General features: G+C 40.7%; 1 protein-coding gene across 4 annotated transcripts in view; it reads right to left on the reverse strand.

The window, feature by feature from the left end:
- PRR5 (proline rich 5) overlaps positions 1-8999 on the reverse strand; it is a 128852-nt gene extending 119853 nt beyond the window's left edge. For 2 of the 4 annotated variants that reach the window (XM_075121324.1, XM_048825094.2), the window contains exon 1: positions 8682-8999. The gene's annotated coding sequence lies outside the window, so the exon portion shown is untranslated. Of the gene's footprint in view, positions 1-8383; positions 8640-8681 lie in introns of those variants that run through there. The other 2 variants (XM_048825109.2, XM_048825104.2) reach the window with 2 other exon arrangements.
- Between the last annotated feature and the right edge of the window lie 9707 nt (positions 9000-18706).

Below are 18706 nucleotides of genomic sequence, written 5' to 3' on the forward strand. Positions count from 1 at the left end.
TAAATCCGTTAGAGAGATGGGATTAGAACTCATGAGTACCAGAAATCTTCACAAGACCAAACAAAATGGGAGCCACTTAACTTCAACATCTGGGGTAGAGTAAGTCGTACCAAGGTAATATCAGTTCCACAATTCAAGTACATTTCCCAGCATCTGCTGTGAATACTCCCAAGAAAGGAAGCTGAATCCACTTGACTTAATAAAAGTAGACAGTGGGCAAGACAGATAACAGCATATTACCAATGCAAAAAAATTGCCTCTAAAATAGCATAAGACACAGGAATATACAAATTGCTATATCAGATGAGACAAATATAAGTCTGGTATCCTGTCTCGGGCAGGACCAATCCTGAGGCTTCAGAAAAATTTAAAGAAACCCACAATGTGTCCAACAAGTTGTGCGATGCTGTACACGGAATGGAAAATTTCCTTCTTGACCACATGACAATTATTTTACACACTGAAATAATATACTCCAATTACCCTTAGCTTGTTATCTTGCATGCCTAACTGTACCCAAGATTAGTGGTCATAAAATTACCCCGGAGCAGAATCAACAAATTCTCCAGTAAGGCATGCAAAAAAGAGATATAGCAAAGTCTAATATAAAACAAAGTCAAATACAAACAAACACTTAAGAGCATGTCTACCCAGAGTAATTATTTGATGATAATAATAATAAAAGGACAAGTTGTACAGTGGAAAACTGACTCAGAGTTGGATTATATAAATTAGAGAATTTCAGAAGCATAATATAAAGCCAATTTTGTCCATATAGACAAAGCTCAAAAAGATTGGATCCAACCTTTGGATTCTTAACTGACATTTCAAAACCTCTGGTTCTGTAAAACTGGGGTGGAGTCTATACAGTCTATCTATATACGGAACAAATACTTAATAATGGCCTCCTCAATCTAGCAGAGAAGGTGTAACGTGATCCAATGGCTGGAGGTTGAAATTCAGACTGGAAATATGGTGTAAATTTTTAACCGTGAAAGTAAAGAACCACTGGACCAATTTGCAAAGGTCATGGAGGATTCTCAGTCACTGACAATTTTTAAATCAAGATTGGATGTTTTTCCAAAATATCTGCTCCAGGAATTATTTTGGAGAAGTTCTGTGACCTTTGTTTTACAGGAAATCGGACTAGATCATAGTAGGCCCTTCTGGCCTTGGAATCTCTGAATCTATTAAAGTTGCTTCTCAAGTTTCAGCAAGTGTACAAAGATTAATTTATAAAGGATTCGACAAAGGAAAAGGTATCATCCAACAGTAACACCCAGCTTCTTTTGCCACTACTGGCTGGAACTTGAAGGAGCAAGATGCTCAAGAAACAATTACTTTCTAGATTTTCTTCAGGTGGTAGAATTCTACTTGGGGCAAAGGGTATAATAGAATCATTGAGTATCTCAATCCTGACCTGCAATAACCATTCATTATATAGCATCTTCTCTTCCCCTTTCCTCCCACCCATGAAAACCAAATGGGGACACATGATGAGGCAATATTTGTTATATGGAGTAATGACACCCATTTCAATTGCCAGCTATATAAGCAAACATACATTTGTTGAGTTGAGTTAGATATAGAAAATATCTATTTGTTCATCCCCTCCATCTCCCTCCTTCTGCAAGTGTTGCCCATGCTAATGCATTATGACACCCTGTCTCTGCTTAGACCACCTATTGATGTTTGAGTCTACTACTCCCTCTAAGCTAGTGAATCTGGTCACTTAGTTCAAGCAGTAGAGGCTTATGCTTTTAGATGCAGTCTCCAGCTCAATCCCCAAAGATGACCTAGCCAGGAGTGACATTACATAGGATTCTATTATCACCTACAGTATATTTCCCGGACTTGTATGCAGTTTACTTTTAAATATCCCAAGCAAGGAGGTTACCACCACTTCCCTCAGAAGACTATTCCACAGCTGAATAATTACCATGTCTGGAAGCTTTTCTGACATTCAAGTTACATTTTCTTTTTTAGCCCATTAATCTTAATTATACCCCCTTATACAATGCTAAATAATTTCTCTATTTTTAGAATCTGAACACTGTAAACTGTACACTGTTAAGTCCCTGCCTCCACTAAATCACCTCTTAGTCAATCTATACAGATTCATTTTTTAATCTTTCCTCATAAATCAGTCCCTTCAGTCCCCTAACCAGTGTTATTGATCTTTTTTCAAATGCCTTCAATTTACTAGTATCTCTAAGTGCTCTGAATTTAATACAGCGTCCCAAATGCATCCAACTCAAAACCCGTAGAGCCTGTTGTCCCCCCGGTTCATAATAATGATGTGGTGGATAATTGCATTAGCATGTTTTGCCACCGTACTGTATTGCAAACTCATGTCTAATTTGTTCTCTGTTATAACCCGCAGGACTCTTTCAGCACTATTATTTCCCAGGGTATTCCCTCACATTAAGTATGTGTGTTATTTTTGTGCCTTTATTTCTACCCTTCAGTTCACTTCAGGTCTCTCTATGTTGTTTCTCAATGGAAATATCTGCAGACTGAAGTTCTAAGCATGAAAGAGCAAAACGGACCCTTTTTAGTGTCACCATCTTGGTTTTTGCATGATGGTGGCAAGACTGCCAAGAAACATTATTCTTATCTAGGAGTTACACCACCAAGTTTCCCATAAAATCTGCTGCTTCATTTGTGCACACATGCAGAGTAAGAGATTTTATGCAGTGATATATAGTATCTCTCACTAATCAAAATAAGGTTCAAATCATCTTTCAGTCTCTCAGGCAGATTGAGTTTCATTCTGATCAACACAAAGGAGTGCACTGTGGCTGCCTGCACTATATGACTGTCTGATGAGCAAAGATGGGTCTTCATTCCTACAACCTTTGTGAATCTTCCAGTCATCACAAGGTAATAATAAATAAACAAACAAATAAAACTATGCAGCACGTATATATTGCTTTTCATCAGTAGATCTCAAAGTGCTTTGCCACAGAGGTCAGTATCATTACCCCCATTTTTCAGACAGGAAAGGAAACAAAGGTGTAAACACCTTTGAAGTGGAGAAAGATTTTAAACAGAATCAAATTCCAGCCTCATTTTTTTCCACCTGCCATTGTTTTGAACTAGCTTTTAACCAGGACTACATTCATTCCAAGCAAAATTTTTCAGAAAGATTATTCTAGTAAGGAAATCTCAAGATCCTTATGTGTCATGTCCTGATTTAGCTGTCAGATTTCATTTACCATTCAGTACTAGTCCTACATTTTGGCTTGCCTGAAAATTCTAAATGCACATGTATTTGCATGGTGGTTTAAAGGAACAATGACAAGACCTTACCTTACACCACAATTCCCCCTTTCAACTCCATTCTACCCCATGCCATAAACACAAATTCCAAAAGCACCAGATGGTTTAGAAACAAGCTAGTCCTTATTAATGGTCCTCCACAGAATCAGACATTAACTGGCCACTCTGCACACACTTCAATACACAATTTAAACATCCTTTAACAATCATCTGTAGACAACGTTAAATTCTGATCTTCAAACTAGTGAATACACAAACAGTTTCCCTTAATAAAAACTAATAATAATTCTGCATTATAGTTACCTTAACATTACATTTTTCATCTTCAAAGAGCATTAGCTAATTAATCTTCATGCCACTAAGAAGTCATAGAAAAAGCAAACACCCCACAGAGGACATACTTCCAGACATGCAGTAAGGAATTTTCATTTCTATTCTTTGTGCATAGTGTCAGTGAGTTCTGAGTAATTACTGGACCACAGATGTAGGCAGATAATTATCATTTCTCGTCATTCAGCAAACATTAATACGACCTTAAAAATAAAGAGAATACAATTGATCAAGTCATTGTGACCAGGACTTTTGAAATAATTCCTGATCTTACTTATATGAGTGTAAACCATAAGAAACTGGCCTGAAGATAATGGTGTTAAATCAGTTTAAAACTGGTTTCAATGAGATCAAAATATGACCCAATGGCTTTACTTTTAATGTAACTATGCTAGTTCTCCATATGTAAGGCTGGGTTCTGAACTCACTTACATTGGTATAAATGTAGAGTAAATTCACAGTAGACCTCACTGTGATTTACAGGGGGATAATTGAGATCAGAATCTGTTCCATAATTTCTAAAGCTTTCCTATTATGCAGGGGGAGCGATAGCTCAGTAGTTTGAGCATTGGCCTGCTAAACCCAGGGTTGTGAGTTCAATCCTTGAGGGGGCTATTTAGGGATCTGGGGCAAAAATTGGGGATTGGTCCTGCTGTGAGCAGGGGGTTGGACTAGATGACCTTCTGAGGTCCCTTCCAACCCTGATATTCTATGAAAATACTCAGTTTTGTTCTTCAGAGGTGCCACACTCAAATCCAGACTCCAGCGAGAAACTGCTGAATTGGAATTCATTTGCAAATTGGATACTATTAATTTAGGCTTAAATAGAGACTGGGAGTGGCTAAGTCATTATGCAAGGTAGCCTGTTTCCTCTTGTTTTTTCCTACCCCCCCCCAGATGTTCTGGTTTAACTTGGATTTAAACCTGGAGAGTGGTCAGTTTAGATGAGCTATTACCAGCAGGAGAGTGAGTTTGTGTGTGTATGGGGGTGGGGGGGATGTGAGAAAACCTTGATCTATGCAGGAAATAGCCCGACTTGATTATGTAAAGAGTTGTCACTTTGGATGGGCTAGCACCAGCAGGAGAGTGAATTTGTGTGGGGGGGTGGAGGGTGAGAAAACCTGGATTTGTGCTGGAAATGGCCCACCTGTTGATCACTTTAGATAAGCTATTACCAGCAGGACAGTGGGGTGGGAGGAGGTATTGTTTCATGATTTCTGTGTGTATATAAAGTCTGCTGCAGTTTCCACGGTAAACATCTGATGAAGTGAGCTGTGGCTCACGAAAGCTCATGCTCAAATAAATTGGTTAGTCTCTAAGGTGCCACAAGTACTCCTTTTCTTTTTGCGAATACAGACTAACACGGCTGTTCCTCTGAACACTTTTTTTTGTTTTTGCTAGTTCATTAACTAGGAAAACTGATGCTCTAAAGAAGTGATTTTCAACTTGGGGTCCGCAGACCCTCGGGGTCCACAGACTATGTCTAAGATTTCCAAAGGGATCCGCACCTCCATTCGAAACTTTTTAGGAGACCCCAAATGAAAAAGGTTGAAAACCACTGCTCTAAAGCGAAGAAAACTCAAACTAGGCGAGAACGTTTGTTGGTATAAATTGGCATTGTTTCAGGATCTGGCTCAATCTATTTTTTTTCCAATTACTATCCTTTACAACATTTCCCCAAATGTATGGTTAAAGCAGAAAAAGGCTATTTTTTCTCATTATCTATTATTTTTGTTCAGCGATTAAGTGCTACTTACATTTTCTATTAGAATTGTAATACTTTTTCATAAGTGTTTATGGTATAGCTATAGAACATTAAATCTGCTGGCTTTCCACATAAAAAATTTAAATACTTTTACTGGCTTTATTTACAGCTGCTATATTTTACTCCTACAATTCTACCTGCTGTTAAAAAAAGAGTCTCCTCCAGAATACACATTAGTAAGGGGGAAAAATTGATTACAACTGTGGGATCAGATTTTCAAAAGAGCTCAGGGGCAGTTTTTCAAGAGTTTAGCACCCACAAATTGGAGCCAAATTCTGTGCCATACTGAGGAGCTCGGGCTGTGGCACTTACGGCCATGCTTAAAAATAAAAAAGAGAGAGAGAAAGAGCTCGGAACCTAACATGAGGAATTCTTTTGAAAATCTGGCCATTTATTTTCGTGCTAAAATCAGAGCAGAGCTGTTTTGAAAATCTGACCCTGACTGTGGGTAAAAAGTTATGGCCAGAATGGTTAAAATACTGTTCTACTTTAAAGTGACTTCCTTTCCAAGTCCACTGGGAACAACTCTTCATTCAATATTCTTTCCAGCCTCTTCCTATAATTAGATTATTAATGAGAGAACTGAAGACTAAGCATCAAGTTATCCATTCAGCAGTGAGTGGTACAAACATCACACCCCAATCAATCCATGTTTCATAATAAATAAAATATTAATAGATTACTACGGGAAATTATAAAATAATGTGTATTGTTCAGTTTATTGCTGGAATTAAATTTCAGATATGCTTTTCTTTACTTAAGAGATGTATTAATGAAAAAGGAGCACTCTCACTAGACAGCACTACCCTTCCATGAACTCAGTGGTTATAGCATACCTTTATAATAATAAATTAATCCCACTATATCCTTAAAATCCCACATGTATTGACTATGATAGCTGATTTATACTGCACTACTCAGTTAATTCCAATTTCAAGAAAAATGGCTAATCAATCAACTGACTTTCCCCTCCCTCTCTCAATGGATAAAAAAAGCTTCTGACCTTTCATCTTCTCCCTCACCATTGGTCCTAAATGAACCATCAACACTTTACTTTTAGACTACTACAGATTGTATCTTTTTATTATTAAACATTGTGCTGGTACATGTAATCACTGATTGTTTCCTGTAATTTAAAATGAAAATACTTAAAAGCATGCTGGCTGGAAATTATTAACACGATAAAGGCTAAATCATTTCCTTGATGCACTTTTTTCCCTTTCTAAGGCTGTCTGCTACTGGTGATTTCACAGTATTAAAAACACAGATATTCACCAAATTAATGTGGTCTTGAGGAGTATTAAAGCACTCAACCTTCATAAAATTATCAGATTTGTTATAACTTGCCAAAATCATCAATGACTGCACACACAAAAATGGAAATATACAACCTGCTCATGCATACAGATCCTGTGAATTCCTGCTCATGCATACAGATCTCACCCATGTGAATAAAGATTACAGGAGCTGATCTACTGAAGAGCATTTTATAGTCAAATCCAGTTAGAAGAAGACTATTAATAGGGACAGAACTACTATGTTTTTGTGTATCAGCCTCAGTTATATTTTAGATATGTATCTCAGGTGTGAAAGGTGACTGCAAATACATTAATTCTATATTCATATGATATGTTAAAACATCATGTTGGCAAGCCAATATGAGGGCTAACTATCAACTCAGTATTGACAGAAACCTATTGGGTAAGCAACTCTTAAAACTATGTTTACTATACATTATAGAATGCACAGAAATGTTAACCAGAAATCTTGCTGAATATCTCTAAGACAATGTTAGTTAATGGTTTTATAAATCTCTCTAATTTAAAACTCCTTACTTAGTATACTTACTATTTAAAAGCCACCAAAATGGAAATGTTAAAATAGATGAAAATTGATATTAAATGGATAAATAATAAGTTTCACAATGCTATTACTTTATTTTCTATTGCATTGTTTATTTCAAAAACGTAAACATTGTCAGTAACACAGTAGAGCTACCACCACCATGATTAACCCACTGGACTATGTATTAATTTCTAAGCACAGTTTGGAATAGACTAGGAATTCTCACTACATTTCAGCTAAAATGTAGTTTCCACTTAGGGGGAAAAAAAGTGTTTTCTTCTTCTAATTTTCTGGGGAAACATATGATTCAGAAAGGAAAAAAAAAAAGATCAAAACTACTTTTTTCCCAATACCCAAATCTCTCTCAATGAACAACAGACCCGTTGTCTAAAGTCCTGCTAACTGTGCTACAATTACGTGATTTCCAAGTATTTATAAAGTCATCCCTTGAGAAAAGATACATACAGGAGCAATTTTTGTATTTGCCTTCAGTGGGTCTCTTGAGTTTGAAAAACCAAACATCTCCCTAGAGACCATTGTTGAGGGCACCAAAACATTTCCTTGTTCAAACCAGATCGTTTTATTTCATTTTATCAAGGTTCCCCTAGCCTAGAGCCTCGCGTCTATATCCTCATATGAACCCTGTTACCAATCAGAAATTGACAGTAACCCAGGATAATTGACAGTAACCCAGGATAACTCTACCAAGAGAAAAGGAGGACTTGTGGCACCTTAGAGACTAACCAATTTATTTGAGCATAAGCTTTCGTGAGCTACAGCTCACTTCATCGGATGCTGTAGCTCACCCGAAAGCTCATGCTCAAATAAATTGGTTAGTCTCTAAGGTGCCACAAGTACTCCTTTTCTTTTTGCGAATACAGACTAACAGGGCTGCTACTCTGAAATCTACCAAGAGAAATCACAGGACCACTTTAGCTGCTGGGCTTAGGGTGGGGCTGGACGCTGTTGTCACTCAAAGGTGCATGCTGTTGATGAGACCTGCATGTGCAGGGATAAAGCGAAAATAAGTTATGCAGCAGCGTTTGCTTTTACTCACCCCGCTGCTTGCCCCTTCGGGCAATTCCCATTTAAACTCTCTACCCTCTGCTTCACTCCCTCCGAATAGCTACAAGTCACACACAGGACAAAATAATCACCTACCAGCAGCGCCTATAAATCCAGAGCCCTCCACTTCCAGGCATGGCACCCTTCTGCCTTGCTTCTGATGCCTTTGGCCGAAGCTGGGGGCGGTGGGGGGGGGGCTTGACCCCCCTCTCTGGATCCCAGTTGCCTGGACTCCCTCTGAGCAATGCCCGGGTGGAGGGGAGCTCGGCTCCCCCGCCATTCGCAGCCACGCGGAGCCTGCCCCCCTCACACACAACCGCGCAGCGAGGCTCGGCGGGAATGTGCCGGCTCCACAGACCTGAGCCGGGACCCCCACCCCCCTCGCTCCACTTACCGCGTGCGCCCGCAAGCCGGGGAGCCGCTCTGTGCCTGCGGGGGGAGAGGGGCTGGGCCGGGGGGAGGCAGCAAGAACAGAGCGCGTCAGCCCAGCGGAGCCGCCTGCATGGCGGTCACACGCCGCCGGGGCTATGGCAGATATTGCATCTTGCTGCCATTGCTGTCTCCCCCTTGGATTTATCTGGCGGTGGGTTGCGGTGATAGCACCCTCTCTTCCTCCCCTCTCCCCCTGCTGCTGCTGCTGCGCGCACTGAGAGGTGCAGTCACCGGAGGGGAGTAGTTGAGATGCACAACGCGCTGCGCCTGCACTTGGCGCCCTGCCAGGAATTGGGGTAGGGGGTGGAGAGAGCAGACTGGAAAGCAGCATCCGCTTCGCAGACAGTGCGAGAGAGCGCGCGCGCGCAAGCAATAAAATAAAAACAATTAAAAAAAAAACAAAAACAAAACCCCACACCCTCAAGAGTGTGTCCAAGACGCCACGAGGAGCAGGAGAAGTGTGGGAAGCACTGATCGGCTTCTCCTTTTCTTCTACTGCTTGCTGAGCCAGTGTAAAGAAACCACAAGGGGTGGCTCTCCAGATTCCCCCCTTCCAGACCCAACATGATGACATGCAAACTGCCCGAGCCCCTCGCTCTTAACGCTCAGAAGTTCCATTCTGCCAGGAATCCTGACAATCCGAAATGTCCCTTTCATCCCGATTTGGAGCAAAAAGTCCAAACTTCAAAATTTCCTACAAAACAAAATTTCTGGGGGAAAAATAGTTTTGGAAATATGGAAATGACCTTTTGGATATATATCGCTTCAAAAAGGTCGTTTCCATGTTTATAGATACAAATTGGAAATATTGAACCAACCACATTGAAGTTGAATGGAGCGCTTCAACCTTATCAAATGAAATTTTCAAATACTTTTTCACTAAATTGATACATTCCCATTAAATGTTTTGTGCATGAAAACTGTTCTGTTGGAAAATTTTTCACCAGCTCAACCTTCACTCTCCCTTTCTCAACCACTTAAATTAGGTCTGGTTTTTTTCCCATGAATTAGGCAAGTGTTGTTAAAGACAAAGGGATACAACACTGCACTAAAAGACTGGATGCTGGTCACTGGTGCTTTAAAACCGCTGAAACTAGCAGTGAATCCTGTGTCTGCAAAGATGCATGTTGGTAGAGGGGTGGTTACTGTTTTTTGGTTATTCATTGATGACCTTGTTTGTTCAGCCTGTAAGTTAGTTTGCAGAACAATTCGAGAGATCAAGCCTGGTGATTAGACTACTTTGTGCTCTGCTGAACTGTTGAATTGTTACTGCTGGGGGGGAAATGGTAATAGGACAAGGACACTAAGACGGATATTAAATTCTTAAAGGAAAGGCATGTGTTTAGCCAGAAGCTTGCTGGAGCTAGGAATGCAGGTGAACCTGTCTATCCATGTTCACCATGTAGATTTACCATTTATCTGACAGGCTTGGTTCTTTTGCACAGTTTTGAATGTGCTTTGCAATCAGTTGTGTAGTGGTAATTTCACACATGCAAAAACTATAAGTAACATACAACACATTGGAGAAACAACTGATGAATGCAAAGTCACGCAAAACTCACCTAGATTTGGGTTGCACTAGAAATTTAACATCAAGAACAGGATCACTGAGAGATTTGCTAAGACTTAATCGTGAGAAATCCTAACTGGATTTATGGCTATGCATCCTGGTTTCACATGATCTTAATGAGAAACCAAGTGATAGTTGATGGTTTTGCTTTAAGTTGTTTGATGTATCCAACCCCAAATTCAAAAGAAATCCTTCAGGGATCTATACTAAATTAAGGTTTGTGCAAAGCAAATCCACCGCAAGTCTTGGCCCCCTCTAACTGTAGCTCATTTGGAGGGTTTGGTACATGTTATACTTAGGTTTTCTACCATTTTTAATGGTTCTGTGAAAAGGAATGCTTGTGCTATGAAGCCTGCTGTCAAACTTCTGCAGCATTTGTAATTTTGGGCCTTAAACTACATCATCATGTCGCAATATCACAAGCCTCAAAATTAAAGGCACTTCAGCAGTCTTGTAAACCAGAGGTTCTCAACCTTTTTCTTTCGGAGGCCCCCCAACATTCTATAATAACTCCATGGCCCACCAGTGACACAATAACTGGTTTTCTGCATATAAAAGCCAGGTCCGGCGTTAGGGGGTAGCAAGCCGGGCAATTGCCTGGGGCCCCATGCCACAGAGGCCCCCACGAAGCTACGTTGCCCAGGCTTCAGCTTCAGCCCTGGGTGGCAGGGCTCAGGGACCTGGGCTTCAGCCCCATGCTGTGGGACTTCAGCTTTCTGCCCTGAGCCCCAGCGAGTCTAATGCTGGCCTGCTTGGCAGCCCCTGTGAAACCTGCTTGAGGCCCCCCAGGGGGGCCCAGACCCCTGGTTGAGAACCACTGTTGTAAACTATAGTTGTTTCAGGTGATCCTGCTGTGTGTTGCACACTCACTTCTCAATTCCCATGGATTCCAGTGGAAGTGTAAGGACATCAGTACGTTATTGGATTGGGGTTCCAGCCTTATTAATTAATTTATTAATAATAACTTCTGTAATAGCATCATATAAAAGTGACTAAAAAGAACAGATATAAAAAAAGCAAAGATTACACAAAGAGAGAGAGAGAGACAGAGTCCTCTCTTTCATGCCAAATTCTTCCCTTTAAATCAGTGAGAGCAGTACACTTTTATCTGGCTCTTACAGAGGAGCAAAGAAAAAAGGACATACTATAGAATACAGATGACAAACCTCATGCTACCATCCTTATATGTTATAGCCTCAGAACTCCCACTGATTTAGATGAGCATTTTGCATGAGTGAGAACGGCAGTATCGAGCCTGGTACAAGTTTAACTCAGGTTTCAGAGTAGCAGCTGTGTTAGTCTGTATCTGTAAAAAGAAAAGGAGTACTTGTGGCACCTTAGAGACTAACAAATTTATTAGAGCATAAGGTTTCGGCTCTAATAAATTTGTTAGTCTCTAAAGGTGACACAAGTACTCCTTTTCTTTTTAAGTTTAACTCAGTGACCCAATAGTCACATAATAGCTCAGTTTATTTTCTGCATATAAGGGGTGGGGTAAGGTGGGGGAAAGGGGTGTTACTATAAAAATTAGCTTAGTTGAACACAGAAGTCTAAGGAGAAAATTGTGTCCTTATGAGTATGAGATACACTGAGGTGGGTTGGCAGGAGCAGAGCAATTACAGCCAAGCTGAGGGTGCGTATGGGGCCTAGAAGGTAGAAGATCTCTGCTAATAAATAGAGCTGCTGGAAAAAAGTTCATTTCTGGATGATTTTTTTCCAGTTCCCTCCCCACCCCTTTTCCAAGCCAGTCGGGAATAATTGTGTCCAAACATTTGTGATTTAGGGTCAGATTCTCAGATGCACCCAGTTTCAATATAATCTGCAAAAATTTATTCCCCTCTGCTCCCCCCCGGCAATTAAACAAATTTTGGGCCTGATCCTACTTCCATTGAAGATACTGGGGATTTTGCCACCAACTTCAATGGGAGAAGGAGCAGACCTTTAACAAGGAAAGAAATACAACGCTTTCCACTCTAAACTGTTGGTAATTTTTTTTTAATATTGCATCATTTTTTTTCTTTGATAGGTTACCAGGACAAAAAATGTGTTTGCTGCACTGCCTGTTTTCTTTCTTATTACATTATCTTTAGAAATTCTAAAATAAATGTTAAAAGCAGAGTTAGTGTAGCTACAAAAGAATTAGAATTGAATATTCAATTTTGTTTCTTTGGTCTAAAGAACCTATAGGATTAATATGTTTCTAAAGATGTGATACATGTCTCCTGCATCCAAGACTCTGCTCAAACTCAAAAATACTAGGTTGTTTAACAAAAAACACAAAATATATAAATTACATTCCCTATGGAAGGTCTCTGAAGCTTCCATTCTTTTGCTTAGAAACTGTATTTTGCTTAGTGAGCACAAGAGTTCTTTACTATTCATTTTAATTATATCTTAGGCCTCAGTCCTGTAACTGGATCTGTGTGGCACCTATACTGAGCCCTGTTGACTTCAATAAGGCCCTGCCTGGGTGCAGAAGCCCGTCTCTGAGGATTGGGACCTTATTTTATACTGCTAATTTGCAACTGCTTCTTAATGTGTGGGTGTGTGTGTGATCATCCAGATGTTATAACTTGGAGTCATAAGTATTTAATCTTGCCTGGTTTTCACAAAGGAAAAACAACATACTGGTAGATTAAAAATAATCCCAGGATGAGTTGGAATTACCCCAGTCAAAGTTTTATCGGAATCCTCTGCTAATGGTAAGATATACAGGTCTGTCTCAGCACCTGATCAGAAGAGGAAGGCCTAGGGCATATTCTATACTTAAAAGTTTTACTGGGGGAACTATGTCAGTAGGAGTGTGATTTTTTACAATATACGTATACCAGTAAAAGCCATAGTGTGGACACACTTATACGGGTATAACAGTAATTTACACTGGTATCATTATTCTCCTTCATCTTCATAACACTATAACTGCATCCACAGTAGGAGGGTTGAACAACTTTAACTATACCCGTAGAGTTAAAGCAGTACAACTTTTATGGGTAGACAAGGCCTAAAAGAGCAGTTCATAACAGAGGTGGCTTAATTTTGTCTGATGTTCCCTTTCCCCTTTTTCTTTTTACTATCTCAGAGGAAGAATACAGCCAAGAGAAAGAAAACCATCTTACATAAGAAAAAAAATTAGAAATTACCAAATGCCTGTGATAGCAACAATATGGCCTCCCCAGGATAAAATATCTCATGTAGGGGGAGCCATTCATTTTTATGTACCTTCCCTCCTCCCACAGCAATGTCTTCGCTGGGTGACCATTCTGAGGAGCTACTAATCAAGGTGAGCAGAAGTGTCAATGGCTTTTCCTTCCCCCCAGAGCTGTGTGAAAGAGGGGAGTTAGCATGAATACCAAAAGCTGAAGCAAGAGTGCCATCCAGTCCAACCCCCTGCAGATGATGTAATTGGGGGGTTGGACTGGATGGCAGAAATCAAAAGTAACAGCAGGTTATCACTGTCATTACAATAGTTGACATGCGCTAAGCTGGATGGTGGCAGCAGCAGCAGCTCCTCCGATGGTTGATGACATCACACCACACCATATAATCACAGTCTGTGCCAAGAAAGGCTTCCAGGGTGTGAGCTAGATCTGTGAAAATTGTGACTGTCCATGAATTTTGGATGAGTGGCAACTGTAGTACTAACGTTCTCTTGCTGCCAGAGAACTGGGAGACAGGTATTGGTCATTTAAGCCTACATTTTCAAAGGTGTCTGCTAAATTGGGTTGGGGGCACAATTTTTGGGCGTCTAACTTGAGACAGCAAAAACAGTTCATGCGTTTGAAAATAAAGGGCTTAATATTTTTTTCACTCAGTTGTTCACAGCTACCAAAAAGTGGGCAAACTGCGGCTTCCTAAATTAAACATGGGTGGATCTATCTCTCAACTCATAATGGTAAACAAGCCATTAGATGAAGGGAAATTCACATTAGTACAAGCACAGGAAACCACAGAGCAGCTGAAAGGATGAGTTAATGTTTGGAAAAAAGAGCATTGTATCCTGATACCAGTCAGAGCTGTGCAAAACTACTGGCTCACACCTTCACAGTTTATCAGTGGCAGGTTCTGTCCTCACCTCAGCCTATGTCAGTGAATACCCACTAAAACCAACCTCATCCCACAGATGTTACTGAGGGCAGAATTCATCCTTCCATGTGCAAGAATGACACTTTTGCAATCTGTAGAAACTACCTGCCATTTTCCTAACTATATTACGGTGAAAAAAAAAGTTTTATGGTTTGTTTTTGTTTTTTGCTGTCTATGTGATTTCAGTTTTTTTTTTTTTTTAACACTTCCCTAATGTTAAGTAAGCCCTGGCCAGAATAATGATGATGATCAGAAAAGCTGAGAAAGAAAAGAGAGAAGTGAGGATTAAGTGTATCAACACAGCACTTTTACGTGTTGTTTCTATTTCAAAAGGTTATAAGGCACAGAGACAGACACAAGATGATGGGAAAGTTGGGTTAAGTCATAAAAAATTCTACACCTTAAAGAAACAAAAAAGACAAGTGTTTAAGGGCCAGATTTGAAATCAATGGGAGTAAGGTGCCTATGTGCCTTTAAAAATCTGGCCCTAAGAAATAAATGGCCAGAATTTATCTTGACTTCAGTGGTGTCAGTCAAGAACTACACCATCTATTTAAGTACATACCTGGTTCCCATCATTGTAGCCTCTGAGCATCTCACAAGCATTAATGAATTTATCCTCATGTAACCCTTCTGCCAGGCAGAGTTGACAGCAACAAGGGCCAGGTTCAGTACCTAGAGGTTCCCTTTCAAAAATACAATGCAAAACCGGCTCGAGCTCCCACCCAGTGACCTGGGAAAATTACACACACACCCCTGGGCGCCTCAAAGAGGCAATACTTCCCCTCTCACAAGCACAGAGTCTCAGTGTAGCAAAAAATCTTTAATAACAGGAGCTAAACAACTCAGCATTAAATTGGGAAAACACCACAACTAGGGTTCATAAACACAAACCATGAACCAGAAGACCCACCCCCAAGTAGATTGGGCTGTGTCCTTTCCCTTTGGGTTCTTAAGTCCAGCAACCCAAAAGTCACCCCACTCAAAGTTGCTGTCCTTGGTCAGTGCAGCCCCAGAGTTCAGAAGTTCATCTGCAGAGTTCACCTCCCAGCCTGGGTGGAAGTGGGGGGAGGTATAGAGGCACCTTACACGTGCCACTGCTCAGGCCCTCGACAGGCAATATCCTTACCTCTCTATGTGGTTCTGCTCCAGTCTTCACCACCAGCTGCTCCACTGGCCACGTCTCTCCTCCAGCCGCACAACAATATATCTTCAGTTCCCCCCATTTATCTCAGAGGAACACAGCTCTCAGTGATTTCAGCTGTTAGTAGGGGAGCCTCACTGCTGGTGGACCTGGATAGTCTTCTTGCATCAGAACCACTAGCCCAAAGTAGGTCTAATGCTTAAACCCAGGTATCAGTGATTTCAGCTCTGCAGCATATAACAAGACTCTTACTTGAGTCTAAATTAGCTTTGTTATTACATAGTAGAGAGAGGAAGAGCCAAAGTGGTGTTTAGAGTCCTCAGAAGGGGCCCATACTCCCAGGTACAAATGCCTATCCCCAGCCTCTCTCAATTCACTGGCCTTTGGAACCCATGTCCCTTGCCTAGTGAGTGCTGCTTAGTTGAGGGTGAGTCCCTCAGTCATAAAATGCCAAGTACAGTTCTACTGTCCTAGATTCACATAACCAGGATAACAACACTTTATTACTCCTGCCCCAATAGCAAAGAGACTGGGGAGCCCACAGCAGCCAAAGTGACCATTTGGGCAAGCAGTCCCATCATTCTAGGCAGGGTGGGTGTGCCATGAAAACAAGATCAGCCCCTGAAGTCCTTTTCCACAGCTCACCACCAGATGTCAGGTGAGAGCTCATTCTGACTCTGCTTACACTCACAACGCTTCCGTTTAAAAAAAAAATAGATGGAAGACTGAGGCCCAATATTCTCCACAGGATATGTATGGTCACAGGATATGTATGGCACAGCTAGGAATTAAACTCGTAAGCTGGTGCCCCAACCATCAGGCCATGATTCCTTCTTCGTGTAAGATGAATTACAATCAGGCCCAAAATTCTGAGGAGAATATCCATTTGGGGATCCACCCCACACCAACACTCTAGCCTTAACATATTTTGCTCCCTTCCTGGGTGATCACTCCCAAGCTGTTCCTTACTGATTATTGATTAGTGATGTTATTTCCCAGAGATACATGTTCTTTATGTTAAAATGAAAGCTATTCCCTGATTTTGAAAGAGTGACCTCCAATAGCTCCATAATGCCTTCAGCTGACATCATTTTTGTTGACTCACTGTTTTCTTCTATAAGTCTTAAGTTAAGTCAATATTTAAAGAACAGAGAAGAATGTTTTTTTAATCCAATAAATAATACTTTGCTCTACTGTAGTGTCTTCCATCGAAGGATCTAAGGTGCTTGTACAAGACTTGGAGATCTGCAGAAGAAAAGTGCTATAGAGAGAGCTAGATATTAATATTATTTATAAACATCAATTATTTCACCCTCAGAGCATCCATTTATGGTAGGTAAGTATCATTATTCCACAGCTGAGGGAAATGGAGGTACAGAGTGGTTGTGACTTGCCCAGCATCACACAGCAAGTCAGGGTCAGATCTCCTGTGTCCCATCCCACAGTGTTAGCTCTAGATAACATTGGCTCTCATATAGCACCTTTCCATATTCAAGGCATCTCACAGTATTATGTTAAGTAAAATATTTGTGCAGTGGCTCTATTGAAAAAAATGGCAGTCTCTAAGCGCACACACAGAACCTTGAACATTGGAACCATTTTTGTTTAGAAGATGTGTTGATCAAATATTGGGTATACGTGAAATGTACCATGGAATTTTTAACTTGTCAGTCATCGAAGGCAGGCAAAGGGACCACAGGGGACTTTGCAAGGAACTTTGCAAAAAACAGCATCTCCAACAATGCAATGTGATATGATGTCGTGTCAGGGAATTCAATTATTATTAAACTACTAATTAGTAGTAGCAGTATTGCAGTAACATGCAGAAATATAGAAATATCAATCAAGATCACAGCCCCGTTGTGCTAGGTGCTGTTCAAGCATATAGGCAGACAGAGTATCTCCTTATATGAGACTTCAACCCTAGGGTGACCAGATGTCCTGATTTTACAGGGACAGTCCCGATTTTTGGGTCTTTTTCTTATACAGGCTCCTATTACTCCCCCCCGTCCCAATTTTTCACACTTGCTGTCTGGTCACACTAACTGTCTAGCCTCTGAAACAAGATGGTTGCAAACAGAGACTATACCCTTAAAGACACAGCACTTCAATAATTGATCTTATCAGAGATCTTGATTCTTGATCTTATCAGAGCTCATAAATTAAGGCTTAGACCTGGGAAATGCTGTTGGGGATTTAATAAGTGATACTCTTTTCCCTCCAGGACAGTGCTGAAACAACCCCTCACTTGGGCCTAAGGACTTTGTGTTGCAGGAGTTATCAGGCCATATTTTTTTAATAGTTTAAACCAGCAGGAAACACTTATACCAAACTCTGTATCACCACTGAATCTGGTACAAATTCAATATTCTTTATTTCTTTCCCTAACCTAAGCCATGGGTAAATATTGCAGCTGTGCTACCAAACATTTGCCACATTCTGATTCAGAGCTGGCTGCATTTCAGTGATAGTTGCAGTGATTTCTGTAGTGAATAATGTAATAAAGAGTTTATAAAATGCTTAGGATACCTGTTGACTAACAGACAATATTTAAATATAAGATTATTATCAAATTTCCCAAATCAGTGTAACCTTAACAATCCAGTACTAAAATGGCACAGATACATTATAAGAACCACCTAGGACAAAAAAATTAAAATATGTTATAGATTAGGACAATCTGGAAGTTGTATGGATGAAACAGGTTTAAATATTAAGATATCTTACCTCCCATTTTCCTATTTGCTTTCCTAAGATTGATATGATATATTGTATTTTTTTCTTTAAAATAATTCTCGTTTAATTGCTGTTTGTCATGACAACACACAAAGCATACCTGCAGTAATACCAGGCAGATCATAAATATGAATGTCACTCCAATGCCTTAGAACAGTGGTTCCCAAACTTGTTCTGCCACTTGTTCAGGGAAAGCCCTTGGCGGCCCGGGCCGGTTTGTTTACCTGCCACGTCCGCAGGTTTGGCCGATTGCGGCTCCCAGTGGCCATGGTTCGCTGCTCCAGGCCAATGGGAGCTGCTGGAAGCTGCGGCCAGTATGTCCCTTGGCCCATGCTGCTTCTAGCAGCTCCCACTGGCCTAGAGCAGCGAACCACAGCCACTGGGAGCTGCAATTGGCCGAACCTGTGGACCCGGCAGGTAAACAAAGCGGCCCGGTCCGCCAGGGCTTTCCCTG

The sequence above is a fragment of the Caretta caretta genome, chromosome 1 (assembly GCF_965140235.1).
Source record: "Caretta caretta isolate rCarCar2 chromosome 1, rCarCar1.hap1, whole genome shotgun sequence".
Classification (NCBI taxonomy): Eukaryota; Metazoa; Chordata; order Testudines; family Cheloniidae; genus Caretta; species Caretta caretta.